General features: G+C 43.2%; 1 protein-coding gene across 1 annotated transcript in view; it reads right to left on the reverse strand.

Moving 5' to 3' along the window:
• Positions 1–22,725, reverse strand: part of EEIG1 (estrogen-induced osteoclastogenesis regulator 1) — a 58,770-nt gene that overhangs the window by 23,512 nt on the left and 12,533 nt on the right. The gene's annotated exons all lie outside the window — the stretch shown is intronic.

Raw genomic sequence — 22,725 nt, forward strand, 5'->3', positions numbered from 1 at the left:
TGTCTATTTCAAGGAGCCGTCACTTCCCAATTATAGGCATCACGTCAAGGATCTATAATCAGTGTTCATCCTGCGCTTCCTGGTTCATGCAAATAATGTCAGAATTTTTCTTTTTATGGCCTAAGCCTTGAAGGAGGTGTTACTACAAGGTATGGCTGCAGAACAATACTGATTCGTAAGCTATACAACCCCCATGTGCATTATTTGGAAGCATTTTGTGCAGCAATCGGTCCCCATGAGATTGGCACAAGGTGCAACGATTAATATAAGACTGAAAATAAAGTTAATAGGCAATAATATGCCGCAAGTTATTCTGGGCCCAGACTACGCTTTCAGCATCTTGACAAATCTGACAACCACGCAGGTAAAAATGTTGCAGTAATTATACTGATTGAAAACCCAGCGATGTGTGATTGCAGCTGATGGGCGGCCAAGCTGCCATATCTAGCAGAACTTCCTTTACTTCACAGCCGGCTGCACAGGCCGAGATAATAAAAAAAAAAAAGTGATGAGACCCATTAGAATGAGCCCAGAAGCGAAGAGCAGCTCCGGTCTAGGAGCAGGCTCAGTAATTGCTATTCCTTTTCAGCAGATGATAACCTTCTGTCAAATCTTCCAAGTGGTTTTCTATGGCAGGTGAATGCAGGCCCGCGGGTAGCTGGGAGTCCTCTGGACAGAACCTACATTTGGGGCGCTTTCAACGTCTGTTGCAGAATCGGCAAAACTAATGAATATTAATATCCAATACTAACTATAATTAATTATAATTAGGAATATTTGCCATTAAAAGATACCATGGTGCCTTGTTTTCCCACAGTTAGACCCCTGACACTGGCAGCATATCCGAGGAATACACGCATCAATCTCACTGTTAGGTGGAGGGGATGGCGGCCATATTGGTTGTCACCCAGAAAGTAAAAGTTTCACAAACTTGCAGACCTTCTAGAATGCATGAGGATGTACGTAATGTCTCCAAATGGCATACATCAGGGAGAAATAAGGATTGGGCATGGTGCAATTTTAAGATGCTCAATCCTTTTAATCTTGAATTAATGAATTCAGGCTGATGGAAAAAAAAACCAAGATATTCACCTATCAGACTGGAATTAATCCTCTGTGTCCAGTGTCCTGGGAGCAAAGTTCATCACTTGAGCACTGCAGCCAATCAGCGGCTGCTGATCGACTGCAGCCTTCACATTCCATCGAAGCCAGAAGAGGAATTGTTTTTTCAGGCTCAGACTGATTATGAAGGCTGTAGCCGATCAAAGCCGGCAGCAGTGGTCACACTGTACTCTTCTACCCGAGTCAGAAGAAGCTATGAGACCGGGGGAGGGGGCACAGTGCAGAGTACAGAGGTTCTGTACAGCTGGTCCTGTAGGGGAGTATCTTTTTTTTGGTTTTCCCACCACCCTAGGGCCATTTGGAATGCGTGTTGAAATAGTGAACAACTCTTTTAAAGGTAGATAAGCTGCTGCCAGGTGTCTAGCAATTACTTCAACTGAGAACACATGCACGCTCACGCTTGATGAGCGTGCATATGTATGGGAGTGAGATGAGTAGCTGTCGGTCCACTATCCTAGGGGTAAGGCCTGTTTAAGAAGCCAAATTAAATCTTTAAAAAAAATATATATATATATATATATATATATATATATATATATATATATATATATATATGTAAAGTTTTTAGGTACGGTGTATATATAGGAAAAGTTGAATATAGGTATGTGGTATCATATATAGCAAAACCCTAATTCACAATGTCAACACCATTGATTGGAACATGGAAGGACAGCCATGGGTTGGCGGAACATTACAAGCCGCACGCAGTAATCTTGCTTTACTCCCTTATCAGACACTAGGGAGAGGGATATCTGGCGCAGGTCATGATACAGAGATAACAAACTGATGCAAGTGGCGGCTGGGGACCCGGTGAAGCCGTAAACACCAGTTAACATGACTGACAGAACCTCCCTCAACACAGCGGGGACAGGAGATGCTAAATCATCTGTACTGTGGTAAGGTCATATTTCCTGCAAAAAATAAAACATGTGCAAAACCGTTGCGGTCTTAACAAGGTATGGCGGAAGGAAATGGCTTTTTACAAAAATAAAAATATACGTTCTTATAACAGCGGGTGGAGGGGACGTAAGTGATTAAAGAGAACACAGGAACTGTTAAAACCAGTGGGATGGCAGCAATACTTTGCTCAACAAGAGTTTATAATCCTGTTTCACTGCTTCATTACTGGGGTTGTCAAGGAGAGAATATCCCTAGCAACCAGTCTGTCTCAAACAATCAGACATTCAAGCTCTTAATCTGTTATATACAGTGGACTGGACCCATTAGTTTTCGCAACAAGTGTGTATAATGAGGTTTGATGGCTAAAAATTACTGGGGTTGTCGAGGAGAGAGCGTCCCTAGCAACCAATATGTCTCAGATTAAACAGGTCTTCGACCTCAGGCCTACATGGGCAGGGATCTCAGTGCATATAAAGAGCAAGGAAACTTTGCTCTATCGTTTTCTGCCACCTTTTCTGATGGTCATCCTATGGTCATCCTCAGGAAATCTTAGCCCGGGTTCACACAAGCGTATTTCACGGTCCGTCTGTTCTGATGCTGGGTCTCCCGACCTGCACGTAAAGCATCAAATGTATCTATGAGACTGTACATTATGGTCTGGAGACCTGCGGCCAGTCCAGGCATTGCGTTCATTATACAGACCATGAAATACCCTTGTGTGAACTTGGCCTTAATCTGTTTCAACTGAATGGAAGTGTTCATTTTCTCAAGAACAGACTGTAATGATGTCGGACAGCTAAACTATTGGGGTTGTTAAGGACAGTCCCTAGCAACCAGGCTTGCACTGGCATTGAGACAATTCTGAGAAAAGACCAGGAGACTTTACTCAATCCCTTACCACCCAGGAGTCTCCTGGTTGACTTTAATGGAACGTGCTTTGCCCTAGCTCAGGTTCATACTACTCCATTGGGTACCTCTGAACACCTTAATCTTTAGAGAGGATGTGTTAATTGTTCTCTGTGAAACACAAAAATTTAGGTCCAGTTATACTCCCTTAATATCACTTTCCAGTTTCGGATGAATGCATTATAACATGTCTCGGAAAAGGGGTCCTGTAAACAGAACTAGGCTTTGCCACACAATTAGGACAAGCCCAAGTAAAAACAAAAATACCAGGTGAACTAAACATTGTCCTGGATGTTAACGGTTTGTGTACTATAATTTTAATTGTGAACGCATCTAAAACCTTCACAAACTTGTCGATAAACCAAATAAAGCCAAAAAGATTACTAATGCCTCAAAAATTGGAACAAATTGGCCTCATAACTCACAATTATAAATGACGTTACAAGTTTTGCTGCCGGTGTTGACACTACACAGTTCTTGGACTTCAGTAGACTTTGGCTTAAGGTTACTTCGAAATAATTTTTTCGTGTATTGTAGTAGAATAATGAAAGAAATTATTAGGGGGGAACTTCCTGAAAGTATCCCATAAAGTCCTGAAGATTACAGCCATCACGGTCATAATTCAATGGCCGGTAGAAGAAACTGAACACTTTTCTGTATTGGATGGACTCACTGCAATGTTTTTCCCCACCATACACTGTTATACCTACATTTTTGTGCAATTGGGTAAATTCTGTACTTTTCTTTTTTTCCACAGTATGATCTAGAGTCCATGGTTTCCTAAGCTTGGTTGGACCGCCATCGACAAACCATTTGACACTCCATTGGATGTCTCCATATTTTTAATTTACTTTAAAGGGATTTCCAAGCTTATAAATTGAAGTAAATTCCAACGGACATGCTAGACATAAGTAAAAGGATTAACAGAGCCCTGGTCTAGTGGCCATGGACGACCGTTGTGCCACAACGCAACAAAGTGATTTTGCGCAGTCTACTAATCTGAAGAAGCACCGAGAATGCCGAAGGAAGGAAGAGGGTCGCAATTCCCTTGTCCGGTGGCCATAGACTACTGACAAGGACGCTAGACCAGGGCCTTTAAGAATCTTTTTCCTCAACTCTAGATGCAACATGCCACCTTTGGCCTTTGGGATCCTCACCAATCCTGAAGATGAAGTGGATGATTTAGCAGTTTTCCTTGCAAATTGGTGCCTTGGAGACCTCTCTGTGCAGGGAACTACAGCTGGCCACATTTATGTATAACAGTGAAGGGGGCGCAGTGCAAAATCAGGAACGCAACCTGTTTATGCTCAAGATCGGTGGGTTCTCAGACATTGGATCACCACCGATTAAAAAGTGAGGGCATATCCTAGCGATAGGTCACTAGAGAAGCATGACAGTAATGACAATGACCAGAATAGGTTCTCACCAGTCGGACCCTCTCCTCTGCTATCTAATGGATATTCTAATGGGTATGGCAGGAAATATCCTTTGAAAAGAAGGTTATGAGTGGCGCTATGAGTCACAAGGCAGTTTGCCTGCAGCGAGTACAACAATCACCACAGAGGATTGTAAATAATACAAATGCTATTAAATAGATGTGGACATGAAAATGTACACATCGGTACTTGCGCTGGTATAGCTGCCTATCGGTACTACTTCCCCACAGAATGTAAAACAAAGGAAAAAGGGAATGATATAAGCCCAAGGCTGAATTAATAAACTTAAAATCAGTGAACCAGCATGCACGCCTGGTTAAAAAGAATGATCGATTCTTACCCTTAATGTGAAGCCATAAGGGAAGTAAAAGTCGTCCTGAATGAAAGTCTGCTGTTGAGGAAAGTTCTCCAGATTCCGCTTGATTGCTCGGGCCGGTAACAATTCGTGCAACCCCCGTATGCAGCACAGCAATCTCGTGGAGACAACTCGAATCCCCCTCCGGTGCGAGCAGTGTAAACGGCGCCTGCGCAGGACCTGTGAGCCGTGGTGACGTGACCGCGCACGTGACGAGGGGTGCGAGTACGGATGGCGATATGGACCAAAAGAACAGAACAGCAGGGCCGCGCTTAGTAACCCGGTGTTTACCCTGGTTACCAGCGTAAATGTAAAAAAAAACAAACAGTACATACTCACCATCTGATGTCCGTCAGGTCCCTTGCCGTCTGCTTCCTGCTCTGACTGAGTGCCGCAAAGTGAAAGTGAGAGCACAGCACAGCAGTGACGTCACCGCTGTGCTCTGCTCTCACTGTACGGCCGGATCTCAGTCAGAGCAGGAAGCAGACGGCGAGGGACCTGACGGACATCAGATGGTGAGTATGTACTGTTTGTTTTTTTTGGTAACCAGGGTAAACATCGGGTTACTAAGCGCGGCCCTGCGCTTAGTAACCCGATGTTTACCCTGGTTACCCGGGTGCTGCAGGGGGACTTCGGCATCGTTGAAGACAGTTTCAACGATGCCGAAGTCGTTCCCCTGATCGTTGGTCTCTGGAGAGAGCTGTCTGTGTGACAGCTCCCCAGCGACCACACAGCGACTTACCAACGATCACGGCCAGGTCGTATCGCTGGTCGTGATCGTTGGTAAATCGCTATGTGTGACGGGGCCTGTGTCAGCAAGAACATGCAATTTCCATTTTCTTATCTATAGGGATACGACCTGTGATAAAGGTTTCTGGAATATGTCAAGGGCCAGAATTTCACAATATTCCAGTATACCATCAAGGGGTAGAAAAAAAACAAAACTTGAATTGCCAGTCTTATCTCTAGTGATAAACATAAGCAAAGGCAACTGGTCTGATGTATGCCATAGGTGGACCAACCGGATTCCTGGGCCTGCAGGCAGGAACAAGTTTTCCAATCAACACATTCCTAAAATTCTTCAGGGATCATGGAAGGTCAAAGTCCAACCTTACAGCATGAGAGAAGGTAGAAATGAGACCCACCAAGAATTTGACACATGCGGCACACTTTCAAGTAAGGAAAACACCACAATTGGTCTCATCCCTGATATACGCCCTACACCATGTAATGGTTTTTAGCAGAGAATAACACTACTATGATTATACTGCATCTTCTGTGTTGTTTACAGTTGGAACCCATCCTTGTATTTAATGCAATTTCAATGATTTTTCAACCTCAAAACAACATGGAAGAGAAGAAGAGAACAGTGCCACCTAATGGACAACTATCTGAGAAAAATAAATTGGTTTAATATGTTTAAGAACAACTTCATTTACTCTCATATAATATAAGGGATCATAGAGCCAGTCAATACCAAAATTTGCGTATCCTACTTCTGCAGGTTATATTGTACGATGCAAAAATTTTCCAAAACTTTATCCCATTTATTGGTTTGCAGTAATAAACCCCACGCCATGACCGCTGATTTCAGAAGAGATGAGCATTCCCATGTCAGAGAGTTCACTCTCCCCCCTGCCGTCTGTACAGCAGCGCCTGTGCTGGGGGGTTATTTCTTCGGCTTGTTTGTAAAAACAAAGACACATTATAGAGCAGCAGGGATGGAATTTCTCCAAACACTGGCGTAACAATGGCCTGCTCTCCTCCCCCTAAAAGGCACAAAAGGACAATAAGACATTGCCACAATCCCTTCTGTGTAACACTACAGACCTGTGGGTCAGCTGCCTGGTACTGAACCAAAGGGAGCAGCAAAAGAGGGGGCCCGCAGCACCTGCAGAAAGACGGCTGCGGGAAAATGCTTTCTGTACCTTATACGGCAGCAGGTGCACCCTTCATCGTATGTGTTACAGGCTCATCGAACTATTCACATAAATTACAGCTTGCCCAAAGTAATTTCTGTAAATGCGGAAATGGATCTGGGCAAGGTAAAATGCATAGAGTGAAATTTGCAGAGCACAATTTGGCACCCTAGACTGGATCCGCTACAATCTTAGGTGCTCTGGGTTCGAATGAGACAAGGTCAATACAACATTTCCATGCTTCCTTCAAGGGCTCTGGGAAAACTACCAGGAGATTGCATTTGCCCATAAGGTTTACAATGTAAAATAAGGTGACAGTCCAGAAACCGCTGCATGTACGCGACAGGTACAAATGGAGAAAACCTTATTAAAAGTCGGATTCTGTTTTCCTGCTGCCGACGTTAGTGGGCACCTCAGCGTGTAGGGAGCAGCGTACGTAACGGATACAGCATCTCCTTTTGTCTTGTCACATAGCTTATGTAAAAAAACGAGAACTTCGGAGGCAACAGGAGATGATGGGTTTAGTTCATTACTGACAAAGGCTCGGAGAGAATGACGGGTTTGTGCCAAAGGCTGGGTCAGGGCTATAATTACTAAACCACAGGGACAAGTTGATGTTGTCACAAAAGAAGATTTAACACGATTCTTCCTGGTGGATGAACAGAAAAGCTTTACTGTATCACCTGAGACATAATAATCACACTACACCCCTGCTGCCCCTTCAGTACGTCCTGACAGCCCGCCCCAGCCCGCCCGTATTCCCAGAATACTAAAGTGTTCAGATACAGAACAGCGCGGGCACCGGCCGTAATCACGAAGAGGTGACAGATGGGCACAAAAGAACACCGTGAATGCAAAAGGGATGTTCTTACATTTGAGGAATTCGAGATTACTGTGCTGTAATACAATAGCACAAGTACAGGGCTCGGACAACTTAACTCTTTAGTCTTTGCTTTTCAATTACGGATTTCCCGGCTAGGAAGGCGTTAAAGGATGGGGGGGGGGGGGGGGGCGATCAAGATCGGATTTTCCCGTTTCCAAGGCAATGTGGGATGTAGTGGAACCGTGCCGTGTAGTTAACTTTTTCTTTGATTGACTGGAATCAAAATAGCTGAAAATAACAATGCACCGAGCCCACGCTATGGGAGTGGGGGATTGGATATCTCGCATGGTGTTCCTGGGAGAGAAAAAAAATAAAAAAATTTGGAAGGAGCCGAGGTTTACAAGGTGCAGGGCAGTCTGCCTTAATTGCATTCAGATGTTCTGTTCTACCTCCAGTCTAACATTTTCCCCTACAAGACCCCCAAATGGCTAGCATCAGATTTCAGCGGACACAATAGAAGGATTTAGCAAACACTTTACTGTTGTTGCTCGCTTTTACAGGGGGGGGGGAGGAAATTTGCTAGCCCACCCTTCTCTCTGCCAGGCTCATGCTTGTTTGTTTAGCCACTATCCGCTCTGGTATAGTCCCAGACATGACATGAATGGTTATCACACTTGCTATTCACCAGCCGTACCTTTCCCATGTATGAGAACAGAGAGGGCAGCCTACATGATGCAAACAAAGGGCTCCTTTTATATGTAGGCACCAATGCCTTTAAGTAACAAAGATCTCCTTTAGTACCTGTCTTTGAATGCAGATCAGCCCCGTTCCTTTTTTAATAACAGAAAAGACTCAAAACTTTAGCTATTAGACATTATTTGCAGGTAGAAAACGTAAGCGTCTGTTCACACTTGATGGATATGCTGCAAAATTTCAGCCTGGGCAGGAAAATGCTGCCGAAAAATATCTAGAAAAGAAATTGACGTGCGAATTTATTTAATTGAATGCATATATACCTTTAGTACAACATCACAAAAACCCGAAACAGATTTTTCTTTCCTCCATCACAAACCTGCCATTAAAGAAAGAAAAAAAAACCCTCAAATACTGCTCGATTTCAGTGGAAATCCACATCACTGTTTATACATCCTGTTTTTTTCCCATCTAGGTGTAAAAAAGAAAAAAAGTGACAAGTTGCCTCTTTGATGCAGATTCCTAATGGAATATGTTCCATACTTGACACCTGCAAGTCACAAGAAAAAAAAAAAAACACCAACAAAAATATAAAGGTGAGGGAGAGGGTTAAACAAACTTCAAAAACCACAGGAGATCTGAAAACCTTAAAAAAATAAATGAATTTCAGATGTGGATTTTTGTTGAAAACCATGTCGGGATTTGTCCACCTAAAAAAAAAAAAAAACTAACAAAAAAAAACAAAACTGTGTGACCATACCATAAGGATAAATGTGACACGGATGGATTCTGTGCCGATTTCAGCATAGAAAAAATGTAAGGGAATAATGCAAAAAAAAAGAAAAGCATTGAAGTACTTGTGGAAATTGATCTGTTGTGCAAATTTTTACATTGTCATGAATTTCTGTCAAATTTTCCGCATTGATTTCAACAGGCAAGTCAAAATCTGCAACAAAATGTACTGTTGAGGATTTTGATGTTAAATTATTCAGTGGCAAAATCTACCATTGTGGTTTTAAACCCAATCCACTGTAACAAATCCCAACGAAAGTGCGAATGATTTTAGTGGATCTGCCCTTTAATGCTATATTCTCATTATCCTGGATCTGATCCATAAAGAGGTTGCTCAGCTCAGTTCCACGTACTCATTGGTATGCAGATGAGGATTGTTATTTGGAACAAGAATCCTATAATTAAAAATGCCCCGATTGTGTAGTTCGGTCAGTGATGCAACACCCTTAAATCACAGACTCCGATTTCTAATATTACCAAGTTACAACCTGCAGCCAAATTCATTATATAATATATATTTATACACAGCTAACAAAGATTGAGGTTGTGTCAGGGGATGTTCACATGTTGTGTATTTGCAGTCTTTTTTCAGACTTTTTCAGACACATTTTTTAAGCGGTTTTGCTTAGTTTTTCACCCATTCATTTGAGAGAAAAACGCTGCAAAAACATTGAAAGAATTGGCATGCTGCGTCTTTGCAAAAACACTCTAGAGCTCAAAATACGTGCGGAAAAAAAAGTAAAAAAAAGTAGTGTACTATAAAATACCAGATATGTTGCATAAATACGTTGCAAACATACAGTTTAGGTTTTATACTGATCATTTCTCTATACTGCCACCGTGTTGTGGGCCAATCTAAAATTCAGGACAAATTATTTCACTCCGAAGAAACTTTTCCGAGCGCTGGAAACGCTCTGTGACTCAGTTATGTCACAGTGTTCAAGATGACGAGGGACATATAAAAGCTATTTAAAGCTTCAAATGCATTAGTGCAGACTCTAAACAACATCTAAGACAACTGGAGCAGCTATCGCTCGCTGTAATAATCACAGCAATTGTCTTTCTCCATTACCTCGCATGTTCTCTATACCGTCCTCATATGTCTCATCTAGAGAGCTGTAAAGCGTCAAGTATTCCTTCACTGTAAGAACATGCAGTCTCACCAGCCATATACATTGTATTATGAGCTAATCTTGGAAGTAAATGGGTCCTAACTTGCAGAGATGTAATGTCTGGATGGTATACAGCCTGCAATGGATGGTGTTGTACCAAAGGTTCAACCCCCCCCCAAAAAAAAAACAAAAAAACTGCAAACATGAGGAAAAACAAGCAAACTTGATGATGAAGAGGTTGTCCTTTGTGAAATTCGAACTCAAAACCTCAGCGCTGCAAGACAATAGAGTTAACTATCGATATGGGGTCATGGGAACGAATCCGGCCAATGATTCAACCCCAAAACCACTGGCAGCAACGTAGCTATGTTGAGATGGGCATGCACAATCAGAAAGGAGGCAAAAGCCCCCATACACCACATCAGATGGTTGGCTGATCTTGCCGAAATCAAGTGGAGATTTGGTTGATGTGTGTCACCTACGGATATTACAAGTTGACCTGTGAAAATCAATACAGGTCACTGGAGATCTGTGGCTCTCAGCTTTAGCAGAGGCAGGGTCCTGATTAGAGAAACATCCTCTACGATTTAAGAGGTTGGCATCTTGAGGTATGCTAGCAACTGTGGTTTTACTAAAGGGAACTGTATTTTATATAATGGTGTTCAACTATGACCTCAGATTATAAAGCTGTGGGCTCAGGGATATCATAATAATTATTACTGTTGTGAAAACTCAGACAGTTCTTCTTTCAGCATTGGAAGTCACACTTTAACCACACTGAAACTCCTACACCCACAAGTGTATGTGTTTTGGTCAGACTTTGGATAGATGACCTTTGAGAAAGTTATTTAAGGGCATGAGTAAAAATGACACCAAAAAATGATACCCTGCAGATTCGGCAATGGCTGGTGAAGCACTTTGAGATCACAGACACTTAATCAAGCCTATACCATGACTGGGTCACAAGCCAAGCCTATACCATGACCGGGTTATAAGCTAACCTTATACCACAACTGGGTTACATGTCAAGTGCACATAGCATGACTGGGTTACAAGCTTGGTCTAAAGGCTTCATTTGTAATTCAATCATGGTATAGGCTCAGCTTTCAACCTGGCCATGGTAATAATAATAATAATAATCTTTATTTTTATATAGCGCTAACATATTCCGCAGCGCTTTACAGACATTATCATCGCTGTCCCCAATGGGGCTCACAATCTAAATTCCCTATCAGTATGTCTTTGGAATGTGGGAGGAAACCGGAGCACCCGGAGGAAACCCACGCAAACACGGAGAGAACATACAAACTCTTTGCAGATGTTGTCCAAGATGGGATTAGAACCCAGGACTCCAGCGCTGCATATACTCCATGGTATAGGCTTGGCTTGTAACCTGGTCTTAAAATAGTCTAAGCTTGTAAACCGGTCATGATCTAGAGTTGGCTTCTAACCCAGTCAAGGAATAGGCTTTGTTTGTAACCTGGTCAGTGTATAGGCTTAGTTTGTAACCCAGTCATGGTATTGGCTTGGCTTGAGAACCTATAATAGTACAGGTTTGGCTACAAATTTGATCATGGTAAAGGCTTGCGATGTGGCCATAAAATAGGCTCAGCCAGTAAACCGATTATGGATATAAGCTTGGTTTTTAACCCAATCATGGTATAGGCTTGACTTCCAACCTGATCATGGCAGAGGATAAGCTTTTGGCCAGGCCATGGTTAAGGCTTGACTTGTGTCCCGTGCTACAAGTGGTGTCCCCTGTACCAGGTGTATGGGGGAGCTTCATGTTGCAATCTGAATACTCTTTCCTTATCCAGACATGTCAGAGAAGCATGGGTGATATAAAACTCGTCAGAGACTGGTTTGTAAGCAGTTAAAGGGTGAGTCCAGCTGATATGACCTGTGCATTCCGCAGATAAGCGGCAGCAGGGCCTGGGACCCCAGGCTGTGGAGCAGGAAGGATTTTTTTATGATAAACTTGTAACTTCCTAAACAACAGGATTTGAGAGAGGAAGGACATCGGGACAGAGAAGTTATGGACATGTTCCCAGTGGATATGATACTTCTATAATAATATAGAAGATACACATCACACTGCAAAGTCCCCATCCATACATCCGCTATATAGTGCATTTCTACTTCAGGATCCCAGTACTGTCCATTAAAGGTACTTGATTATATCAGACTTTTCCACTACCTCATGTGAAATGGTCATCAGCTAAGCAATGTGCTCAATTCAAGACCATCCAAGAGTCACACTAGTAGTTCTACGGGGCATAAATTGCATCTCAGGTCATCACAATTAGAGAGAGTTTATCTCTCTGTCTTATTAGAAACAGGACTTTTTCTGTGACAGGTGCAGGTGAGAATCTCTATATGTATGAAGGGTGATCATACAAAATCTCTGCTGGCGTCGAGGGTGCCGGCGGCAAGCTCTGCTGGCGTCAAGGGTGCCGATGGGAATTCTCCTTTCAGTGAAGGGTGTCTGGAATATCTTCGTGTAAAAGGTCACTGGGGAATTATTTCTAAACCGAAGTAAAGTTTAGAGGAAAAAATAAGTAGGAAAGGGGACTGCTTGATCAAGGTTGGGCTATATGTAGAATCATAGATAACACTACGGTACTTTGAACTGCAGCATTGTATTGATGGACAGATGGGAACTGCAGGGTATTTACCTAGGTAATAAAATTAGATAACACCGTTTTCTATTAGAGCAGGTGAGGGCGGTTATTCAGTAACAAGAAGTCGCCATTAAGATATATAAGCCAGTTGTACACAGAACAAAGGCTCCACGTGGTGGTGATGTCAGCTTGATGAGGATCATGAACAAAAGACCCATCCCAAATTTAAAAGAGTTTTCTAAATTGCCCAATAGTTCGGTGTGTTGCCGCATGTCAGCGATGTGGTAACAATAAGGATGTCACTGTGGTATTTTTTGACAATCTGAATATTTGGCAGAATGACTGAATAAATAAATGTGCAAATATTCTGAGAGTACATGGGGTAAATAATAGTCGAGAAGCTGACGATACCTGGCAGTCACTGAATGCACGCACAAGCTTTTGTGGTTATTAGTTATTAGATGTAATTGTCTTGGATGTTTGTTTTAGACCCTTCACGCACCGTGCTGGTCAGGACAATATCTGGTCACGTGGGAAACTTACATAAACCATGTGTCATAAATGAAATATGGGCTATCAGTATGTGAAATCTTCTGTAGTTATCCTATAGAGGACAGGCCCGTTAGGTAAGAGTTCATGGGCCCAGACTAAAAGCTCGGCAGAAGACAACCTAATTTGGACCACTTAATTACCATTGGGGTCTACTTCTTATGAAAGGATTCACAAATCAAGTATATCAGTCTAAGTTACAATACAGGTTAAAGGGATTCACTGGGGCCCCTCGCTTCTGCATCAGGAGGGGAGCTCCGGAGAATGATTCAGTAACTGGTCTGGTAGGCATCACGTGAGGAGACCACCACATATCGCTAAAACTAAGGGGCAGAAACGCTAAGCTAACCATTTGTTTTCTCATAAAGGGGGGTAGCTGAAAAGGGGCTCCTAGAAAGTCCAGCGCTTGGCTCAATGCCCGGCAAAGTGCTTCTGCCCTGTTGTTTTAGTGATGGAGGTGCATTCTTGGCCTGGTAAAGGTTTTATGTGGTTAGAGGGTGGTATAGTAAACTCAAGTCCAATGCTGCTGGTAGCAAAAGTATCACAGATGATGAGAATAGAAAGTTTGCTGAATATAAAGCTGATGCGTTTCGGCAGCCACTTACCTTTACAGGATTATCGTCCCTGACCTTTTCTATTCTTAAGGTACCTTCACACGAAGCGACGCTGCAGCGATAGCGACAACGCTGTCGATCGCTGCAGCGTCGCTGTTTGGTCGCTGGAGAGCTGTCACACAGACCGCTCTCCAGCGATCAACTATGCCGAGGTCCCCTGGTAACCAGGGTAAACATCGGGTAACTAAGCGCAGGGCCGCGCTTAGTAACCCGATGTTTACCCTGGTTACCAGCGTAAAATCTAAAAAAAACAAACAGCACATACTTACATTCACGTCCCCCTGCGTCCACTTCCTGACTGACTGAGCGCCGTACAGTGAGAGCAGAGCGGTGACGTCACCGCTCTGCTGCTTTCACTTTCACTTTGCGGCGCTGAGTCAGAGGAGGAAGCAGACTGCAGGGGACGCAATGTGAGTATGTGCTGTTTGTTTTTTTTACATTTTACGCTAGTAACCAGGGTAAACATCGGGTAACTAAGCGCGGCCCTGCGCTTAGTAACCCGATGTTTACCCTGGTTACCAGGGGACCTCGGCATAGTTGATCGCTGGAGAGCGGTCTGTGTGACAGCTCTCCAGCGACCAAACAGCGACGCTGCAGCGATCGACATCGTTGTCGCTATCGCTGCAGCGTCGCTTCGTGTGAAGGTACCTTTAGTTGCATGTTTACCACCCTTGTGTATTTCTGGATGACACAAACACTTCACATTCATGTATACTGACAATACTAGGAACCTGCCTGAATCATCCGGGATCTATGGCTCCAGGCCGACAAAACAACAGAGATAGAAATTTGGAGAGAAAATAACCCGATATACTGCTTCAATCATGTAGGTGAATGAACTGTACCAGCTACACCCTTCACTAAAATGCAGGGAGCATGTAGGTTTAAATAAAACAATAATATGAGGGTATCTGGTGTCATTCTGCAAGAGCCTGATGTTTTACAAGACAAACTAAAACAATTCCAAGGGAGTGACAAACATGTCAAGAGGAACGTCAGGCATTCAGAGCTGCGATTCGGGAGCATAGCACCTATTGTGTGTTTCTATGCAGTCACCAACACACCTTGTAAGTTCAGCACACACAATGCGCCGTCATGGTGGCATCTCCCTGCATGCTGGGCAGAGGTCACCGCTCCAGGAGGGATGCGGCCGATCACACCTCTGCAGTTTCCATCATGCAGAACATGATCTGCACCTGCTCCAGGTACTGACCCTATAGCGATCTATTCCTATAATGCCACTTGCTAATAGATCCACAAACCAGCGAAATCTACATAAAGCCTGGTGACCCTAACAATTGAGAGAAACAAATTATATGGCTTGGATTACTTATGTCTTGTGCTTCCAAAATTGCAGAACACAAAATTTAAGTGATAGAGGATGACTTGCGCCATAGCTCTGCTTCATATGACTTAACATTTAGCAAAATAAAAAGAGCCTTTATTTCTCAAGGATTCTCAGGATCAGCACTCGCTTTGATGAGAAGATAAATAATCTGACCACATCGAACAATGAGTTTTACGACCACTTGATTCTAGTCTGCCACGCTTCTGCTGGATGGTCTCAGTCGTCTTATCATGGAGCTCCATCCCGTATATCAGCCTTTCATTATTATTAATGTGTTTCCATCACAACATTACTTTGATGCATTATGTGTAAAAACAACTGCAAACATCTGCAGATCAACAGTTGTTAAAAGACAAGACTACAAGCTAGTGATAAACCACGTTTTAAAATCTGGGTCGGAACCTAAAAGGCAAAGTGCTACCATTACAACACAGAGTTCAGATGTACCACGCACTGCAAGTCACATAATATCTACGACTGTGTCTATGACATGTCAGCCACCGTGTTATGCTCAATGGAGAATTTCCACTGGCTCCAAAAAGTAAATATCCCCAACTGTCCGGAAACGGCCCCACAGGACTCGTGTCCCGGCTAATTTACATCATGCCAATAATCCTACCAGCTTGATATAGGACTCGTATACACAACACCTTATTACGTAGGCAATATATCCAATATCTGCGCATGTAACAAGGGGGCGTAGAGAGGTACAGACCAGTGCATATACTTATATAACTGCCATATTACTACCATTACAACTCAGCAATCGCCTATTCTAGAAAGATAGCTGAACACAAGGCCAATTGTCTCTTTTATTACCACTGTGTCATCAGGGAAGATCCATTAGGGTCCTATCAGAAGGCCACAATCTAGGTGCTATCCTGTATCTGCAACTATTGCTACAACAGGTGAACCAGTGGTAAAGTGCAAATGGCATATATAGCAGCGGTGGAACCGGCAGTAAAGGGCATACAGTATATGTAGCAGCGGTGGAACCGGCAGTAAAGTGAATACAGTACAGTACCTTCAGAAAGTATTCGGCTCCCTGGAACTTTTCAACCTTTTCCCACATATCATGCTTCAAACATAAAGATACCAAATGTACATTTTTGGTGAAGAATCAACAAGTGGAACACAAATGTAAAGTTGAACGAAATTTATTGGTTATTTTAAATTTGTGTGGAAATTCAGAAACTGAAAAGTGGGGCGTACAATATTATTCGGCCCCTTTAACTTAATACTTTGTTGCGCCACCTTTTGCTGTGATTACAGCTACAAGTCGCTTGGGGTATGTCGCTATCAGTTTTGTACATCGAGAGACTGAAATTCTTGCCCATTCTTCCTTGGCAAACAGCTCGAGCTCAGTGAGGTTTGATGGAGATCGTTTGTGAACAGCAGTTTTCAGCTCTTTCCACAGATTCTCGATTGGATTGAGGTCTGGACTTTGACTTTGCCATTCTAACACCTGGATATGTTTATTTGTGAACCATTCCATTGTAGATTTTGCTTTATATTTGGGATCATTGTCTTGTTGGAAGACAAATCTCCGTCCCAGTCTCAGGTCTTTTGCAGACTCCAACAGGTTTTCTTCAAGAATGGTCCTGTATTTTGCTCCATCCGTCTTCCCATCAATTTTAATCATCTTCCCTGTCCCTGCTGAAGAAAAGCAGGCCCAAACCATGATTCTGCCACCACCATGATTGACAGTGGGGATGGTGTGTTCAGGGTGATGAGCTGTGTTGCCTTTATGCCAAATATATCGTTTGGCATTGTTGCCAAAAAGTTCAATTTTGGTTTCATCTGACCAGAGCACCTTCTTCCACATGTTTAGTGTGTCTCCCAGGTGGCTTGTTGCAAACTTTAAACAACACTTTTTATAAATATCTTTGAGAAATGGCTTTCTTCTTGCCACTCTTCCATAAAGGCCAGATTTGTGCAGTGTACGACTGATTGTTGTCCTATGGACAGACTGTCCCACCTCAGCTGTAGATCTCTGCAGTTCATCCAGAGTGATCATGGGCCTCTTAGCTGTATCTCTGATCAGTCTTCTCCTTGTTTGAGATGAAAGTTTAGAGGGACGGCCGGGTCTCGGTAGATTTGCAGTGGTATGATACTCCTTCCATTTCAATATGATCGCTTGCACAGTTCTTCTTGGGATGTTTAAAGTTTTGGAAATCATTTTGTATCCAAATCCGGCTTTAAACTTCTCCACAACAGTATCACGGACCTGCCTGTTGTGTTCCTTGGTCTTCATGATGCTCTCTGTGCTTCAAACAGAACCCTGAGACTATCACAGAGCAAGTGCATTTATACGGAGACTTGATTACACACAGGTGGATTATATTTATCATCATTAGGCATTTAGGACACATTGGATCATTCAGAGATCCACAATGAACTTCTGGAGTGAGTTTGCTGCACTGAAAGTAAAGGGGCCAAATAATATTGCACGCCCCACTTTTCAGTTTTTGAATTTCCACAAAAATTTAAAATAACCAATAAATTTCGTTCAACTTCACAATAGTGTTCCACTTGTTGTTGATTCATCAAAAATTTAGATTTGGTATCTTTATGCTTGAAGCATGATATGTGGGAAAAGGTTGAAAAGTTCCAGGGGGCCAAATACTTTCGCAAGGCACTGTAACTGTAGATCTAAACCCAATATAATTAATGACCAGCTCTAATAGGACAATCTCCTGTGAGCGCTGGCAGCGATCACCGCTCAAGGCGGCCAGATGTCAAATTCTTTCCAATTTAGCAATAGATATTATGGAACAAAACACAACGAAGAGCAGATCAGAAGGGCAAAGGCGTGGACAGGAGCGGTGATCCTACTGTCCAAGAATGGAATCATAGGCCGTCTGCAATCAGAATGATGTTATAGAGGAATCCAGGAAGGGATCCCAATGAAAGGAGAGATACAAGATGGCAAATTCTGATTGAAAACTGGTCAGATTTGTCAACCCTGAAAATACACTGTGTGATCATAGCCTAGAGTAAAGTTTTCTTGACACGGACCCATAGAGTTTAATTGATCCATACACACAGCACTGATCTGTGCGTCTGATCAGGGAGAGTTGCAGCATGTCCTGTTCTCATCCGTTTTCCAGATCAGACTCCTCCATTAAAGTCTATGGAGATCGCTATAAAATGGATGGAACATAGAACACAGACTATGTACGTCAAAGCTCCAGCCGAGTTCTACCGTATCAGTTTTTTAATTGACCTGCTGCTAAGACACAATGAATAAAAAATGTTCAGTCTCCCTGTTTCAAGAACGGATGGGAAAAAAATGAATGCTAAATGCAGATAACGATCTGTATCTCCTGGATGTCGACACAGACACAGATTTCTGATATTAGCCTAAATTGAAGCGGATTCTAAGGGTGGGTTCTGCAGCCCAAATCTGTAACGTCTGGTCCAATAATAAAAGGATAATTGTATAGCGCCCCTTAAAGCGCAAAACTTTGGGATAATAAGAAAAGCTGAAGTTGTTTCTGCAGTGTGATAAAAAACTAAGCTTGTGATGAATACAGCCAAATGACAACCTCAGCTCTGCTATATCTCCAAACTGAAGAACCACTATAAAACACAGGCCAAGCAAAAACTGCAGCCGGTGACAATCTCAACTCTGCTACATCTGCAAATTGAAGAATCGCTGTAGTACACAGGGTCCCAAAAAAGGCAGCCAGTGCCGGGTAACATTTCCTTGTGTGTCTTTTACATGGAAAGGGTCAATAAACTGGTGTATGATATTTGTCAATTCCCAGGAATTTCCCTTAATATTGCGGTTCAGCGTTTCCCATGCCCCTGCTGACGTCACCGGGTATTTGGCTTATCCACAATTATCTCTTGATTACATTCACAAAAACCCCAATATCGCTGTTTGCAATGCAAAGGGTTACAATTTCACCTGCAGGTGTGACTATGGGTCAAAGGATAAAATGAAAGATTAACTCCTACACTGCCATGACTCCTCTATGGGGAACAGGGAAAAGGAGCGTCCGCAGGCACCCTGATAACTAAATAGTGCATGAATAGACTCGCTGCTCCAAGCTAAAAGCAAGACGCTGTCTAATCCCCGAACCTGATAAATTATACATAGTCAGAAATAGCCAAATCCGATCGTTTAGATGCCGGCGGTTCCATGTGACTTGGGGTGGATAAAGAGTTATCGAGAATTTAAAGTGACAGGTCTATCAATCATTTAGGAAACACCGACATGTACAAGAGTCACATTCCAGATCATGTGTTCCACGGTCGGGGACTAACTCGCAGGTCAGATTCCACAGTGAAGCTGCGATCAGGTCATCTGTCTGTATGGCACGGTGTGTGCCAGGCCGAAAGACGGGGTCCTCTGACCAGAGAGGAATACTGGAGAGGGAAAAGGCGTTATGTAGATGAAAGACATTCACATGTTAATGACCCCAATGCAAGTGGCGTGCCAGAGCTATGGTGGCAGGGGCTGCAGTCACACCTGGGTCCTGGTGCCTAGGGAGCTCCTACAGCCTCCCTGCCACATAAAGGGACAGCGGCTCTAAAAATGGAATGCCAAGGGGGTACAGAGTTTGCATTTGGGTATCCTAAAACATTAACCAGTAATTTTAATGGTTGCCCAGTCCTGTTCATGGTGCTCACACTGGCCAGGACACTGTGTGCTGCAGCGCATACAATTACCTAACACAAGCTGGAGTCAGGTCTGTGTGTGCCAAGGGAAAGAAGTTTTTTTTAATTTCATGAACCTATGTCGTATTTTTGGGATCTGGTCTGGGAAGGGGGATCGACTGGCAGTGGCCCAGCACTTTTCCAGCTTTAACCCTGAGGGTAATTCCAAGTGGGAGTTATTCGCTGCAGCAAAAAATCCACCATTGCAAAAATAGGTTTTCTGATCTATATATATATATATATATATATATATATATATATATATATATATAAGATTTCGTAATGTAATACACCGTGGATTGTCCGTAGAAAACCTGCACCATCATTTGTGCAAGCCTGCAACTATTTATCACTATACCTGAAAAATGTCAAAGCACTACAAGTTCCAGGATGCCCCTTCAGTGAGGACGCCAGTGAAATTCTGATAGGACCTAAGAGTTTCATGCGGTGCCACCCAAGGATTATGTAAGAAGTGTAAAGGGCAGGTTGGGACCAGCAGTTACCAGCCTCACCTGTACAAACACAGACACGGCTCAGCCTTGTGTGCACGTGTGAGGTTCCTACCTGGGAAGAGCTGCGTCATGGAAAGCTACGTATGCCTGCATGGAAAGGTACAGCAATAATAATTTTAAAAAAACATCTATACAAGGTTCTCAGCTCATTTTTCAGGCACATCAGAAGCATATGCAAAGAGTAGTCCGGTAAATTTACTCCAAAATGCCTACAGGTCCCCCTGCACCAATGTATTCCCAAGACCAATTTCACATGTACAGTAAATTTGCAACAATTTCCAACCTGCAGCGTACTTATTCTTTTCATTATAGATTTAACCCTATTCGAGGCTTAGAGGAGTAGGGTGAAATCCGCAAGCAAGACGTTGCGACCAAATCTGCAGCAGAAATTTTCTGAAACGTGTGAACATGTCCTTTTCGCGCAGTGGTCCAATTTGTGTCGGCATCGTATGAGATGGGAGCCTTAAATGGATGCGCACTATTTCCTATATGTCTTGGAAATAGTTAAGCGGTACTTGATACTATAAAATTTAATAGTCCCATTTTAATAATAAATAGTAAGACTAATTTTATTTTTATAGCGCCAACATATTCTGCAGCACTTTACATTTTAGAGGGGACTCTAAAATGCATAATTATTGGGGCATCTTTACCTAGAAATAAAACACAATCCCCGAGTCGTGGTCTTCTGTCAAGTCTTTACATTTCTATTCAGCCATTTCTCAATTACATCTGTTTCTTCTTTTTCTGAAGATGACAATAGGCCATCATTACAGCTCCCTCGGGGGCATCACCCCACGTTTCCCAGGCTCCGGAATACCACATCTGCCTTGCTATATGCGATGCAGCCTGCACTTCCATATTGCCACACCTATGAGGGCATACCGGTCATTCAGGAGTCTCAGAAAGCTGGAGGCCAAAACATAAATTCAGCCTTCTCTTAACTCTTAGGCCACGTCCACACGATCAGGATTTGGTCAGTATTTTACATCAGTATTTGTAAGCCAAAATCAGGAGTGGAACAATCAGAGGAAAAGTATAAAAGGAACACGTCACCACGTCTGTATTTATCACCCACTTCTGATTTTGACTTACAAACACTGATGTGAAATAAGTAACATGTGAATCTGTCCTTTCCTCAGCCCTCACTCTACCAAAATGCTTGTGCATGCCCTCTTCATCTCCCGCCTCGACTACTGCAACATCCTCCTCTGTGGCCTCCCTGCTAACACTCTCGCACCTCTCCAGTCCATCCTTAACTCTGCTGCCTGACTAATTCATCTCTCTCCTCACTACACTCCTGCTTCTCGTCTTTGCAAATCCCTTCACTGGCTCCCAATTTCCCAACGTATCCAGTTTAAACTACTAACACTGACCTACAAAGCCATCCATAACCTTTCTCCTCCGTATATTTCCAAACTAATCTCCCAATATCTTCCCTCACGTAATCTCTGGCCCTCCCAATACCTCCTTCTCTCCTCCACGCTTATTCGCTCCTCACCCAATCACCTCCAAGACTTCTCCCGAATATCCCCCATCTTCTGGAATTCTGTGCCCAACATGTCCGGTTATCCACCACATTCAGATCTTTCAAAGGAACCTGAAAACCCATCACTTCAAAGAAGCTTACAACCTGTAATGACCACACGGCCACCTCAACACCATCGGAGCTACTGCAACCCCCGAGCTAATCCTGAAGAATGTAAGACCGCTTGGCAGGGTCCTCGCCCCTCTATCAGTCTGCCATTGTTAGATTGTTTATTGTAAGTGATATTTGTATTTAGATGTAACCCCTTCTAATGTACAGCACCATGGAATTAATGGTGCTATATAAATAAATAATAATAACGTGGCCTTAGCCAGTGTCTTGTTGGGGTGGTAGGAACATCCCGAAAATAAATTCACATGACAGTCAAAGAACGGTTAAAGAGGATCAACCCATGTATAGCTCAGAACGCCACTAGAGTACCGTACATCATTCATTATTACCCCCTAGTGTGGCAGCTCTCATTATTGCACCCTAGTGGGGCAGCTCATTATTGCCCCCTAGTGGGGCAGCTCTCATTATTGCCCCCTAGTGGGGCAGCTCATTATTGCGCCCTAGTGGGGCAGCTCATTATTGCCCCCTAGTGGGGCAGCTCATTATTGCCCCCTAGTGGGGCAGCTCATTATTGCCCCCTAGTGGGGCAGCTCTCATTATTGCCCCCTAGTGGGGCAGCTCTCATTATTGCCCCCTAGTGGGGAAGCTCTCATTATTGCCCCTAGTGGGGCAGCTCTCATTATTGTCCATTAGTGGGGCAGCTCTCATTATTGTCCATTAGTGGGGCAGCTCTCATTATTGCCCCCTAGTGTGGCAGC

The sequence above is a fragment of the Ranitomeya variabilis genome, chromosome 2 (assembly GCF_051348905.1).
Source record: "Ranitomeya variabilis isolate aRanVar5 chromosome 2, aRanVar5.hap1, whole genome shotgun sequence".
NCBI lineage: Eukaryota > Metazoa > Chordata > Amphibia > Anura > Dendrobatidae > Ranitomeya > Ranitomeya variabilis.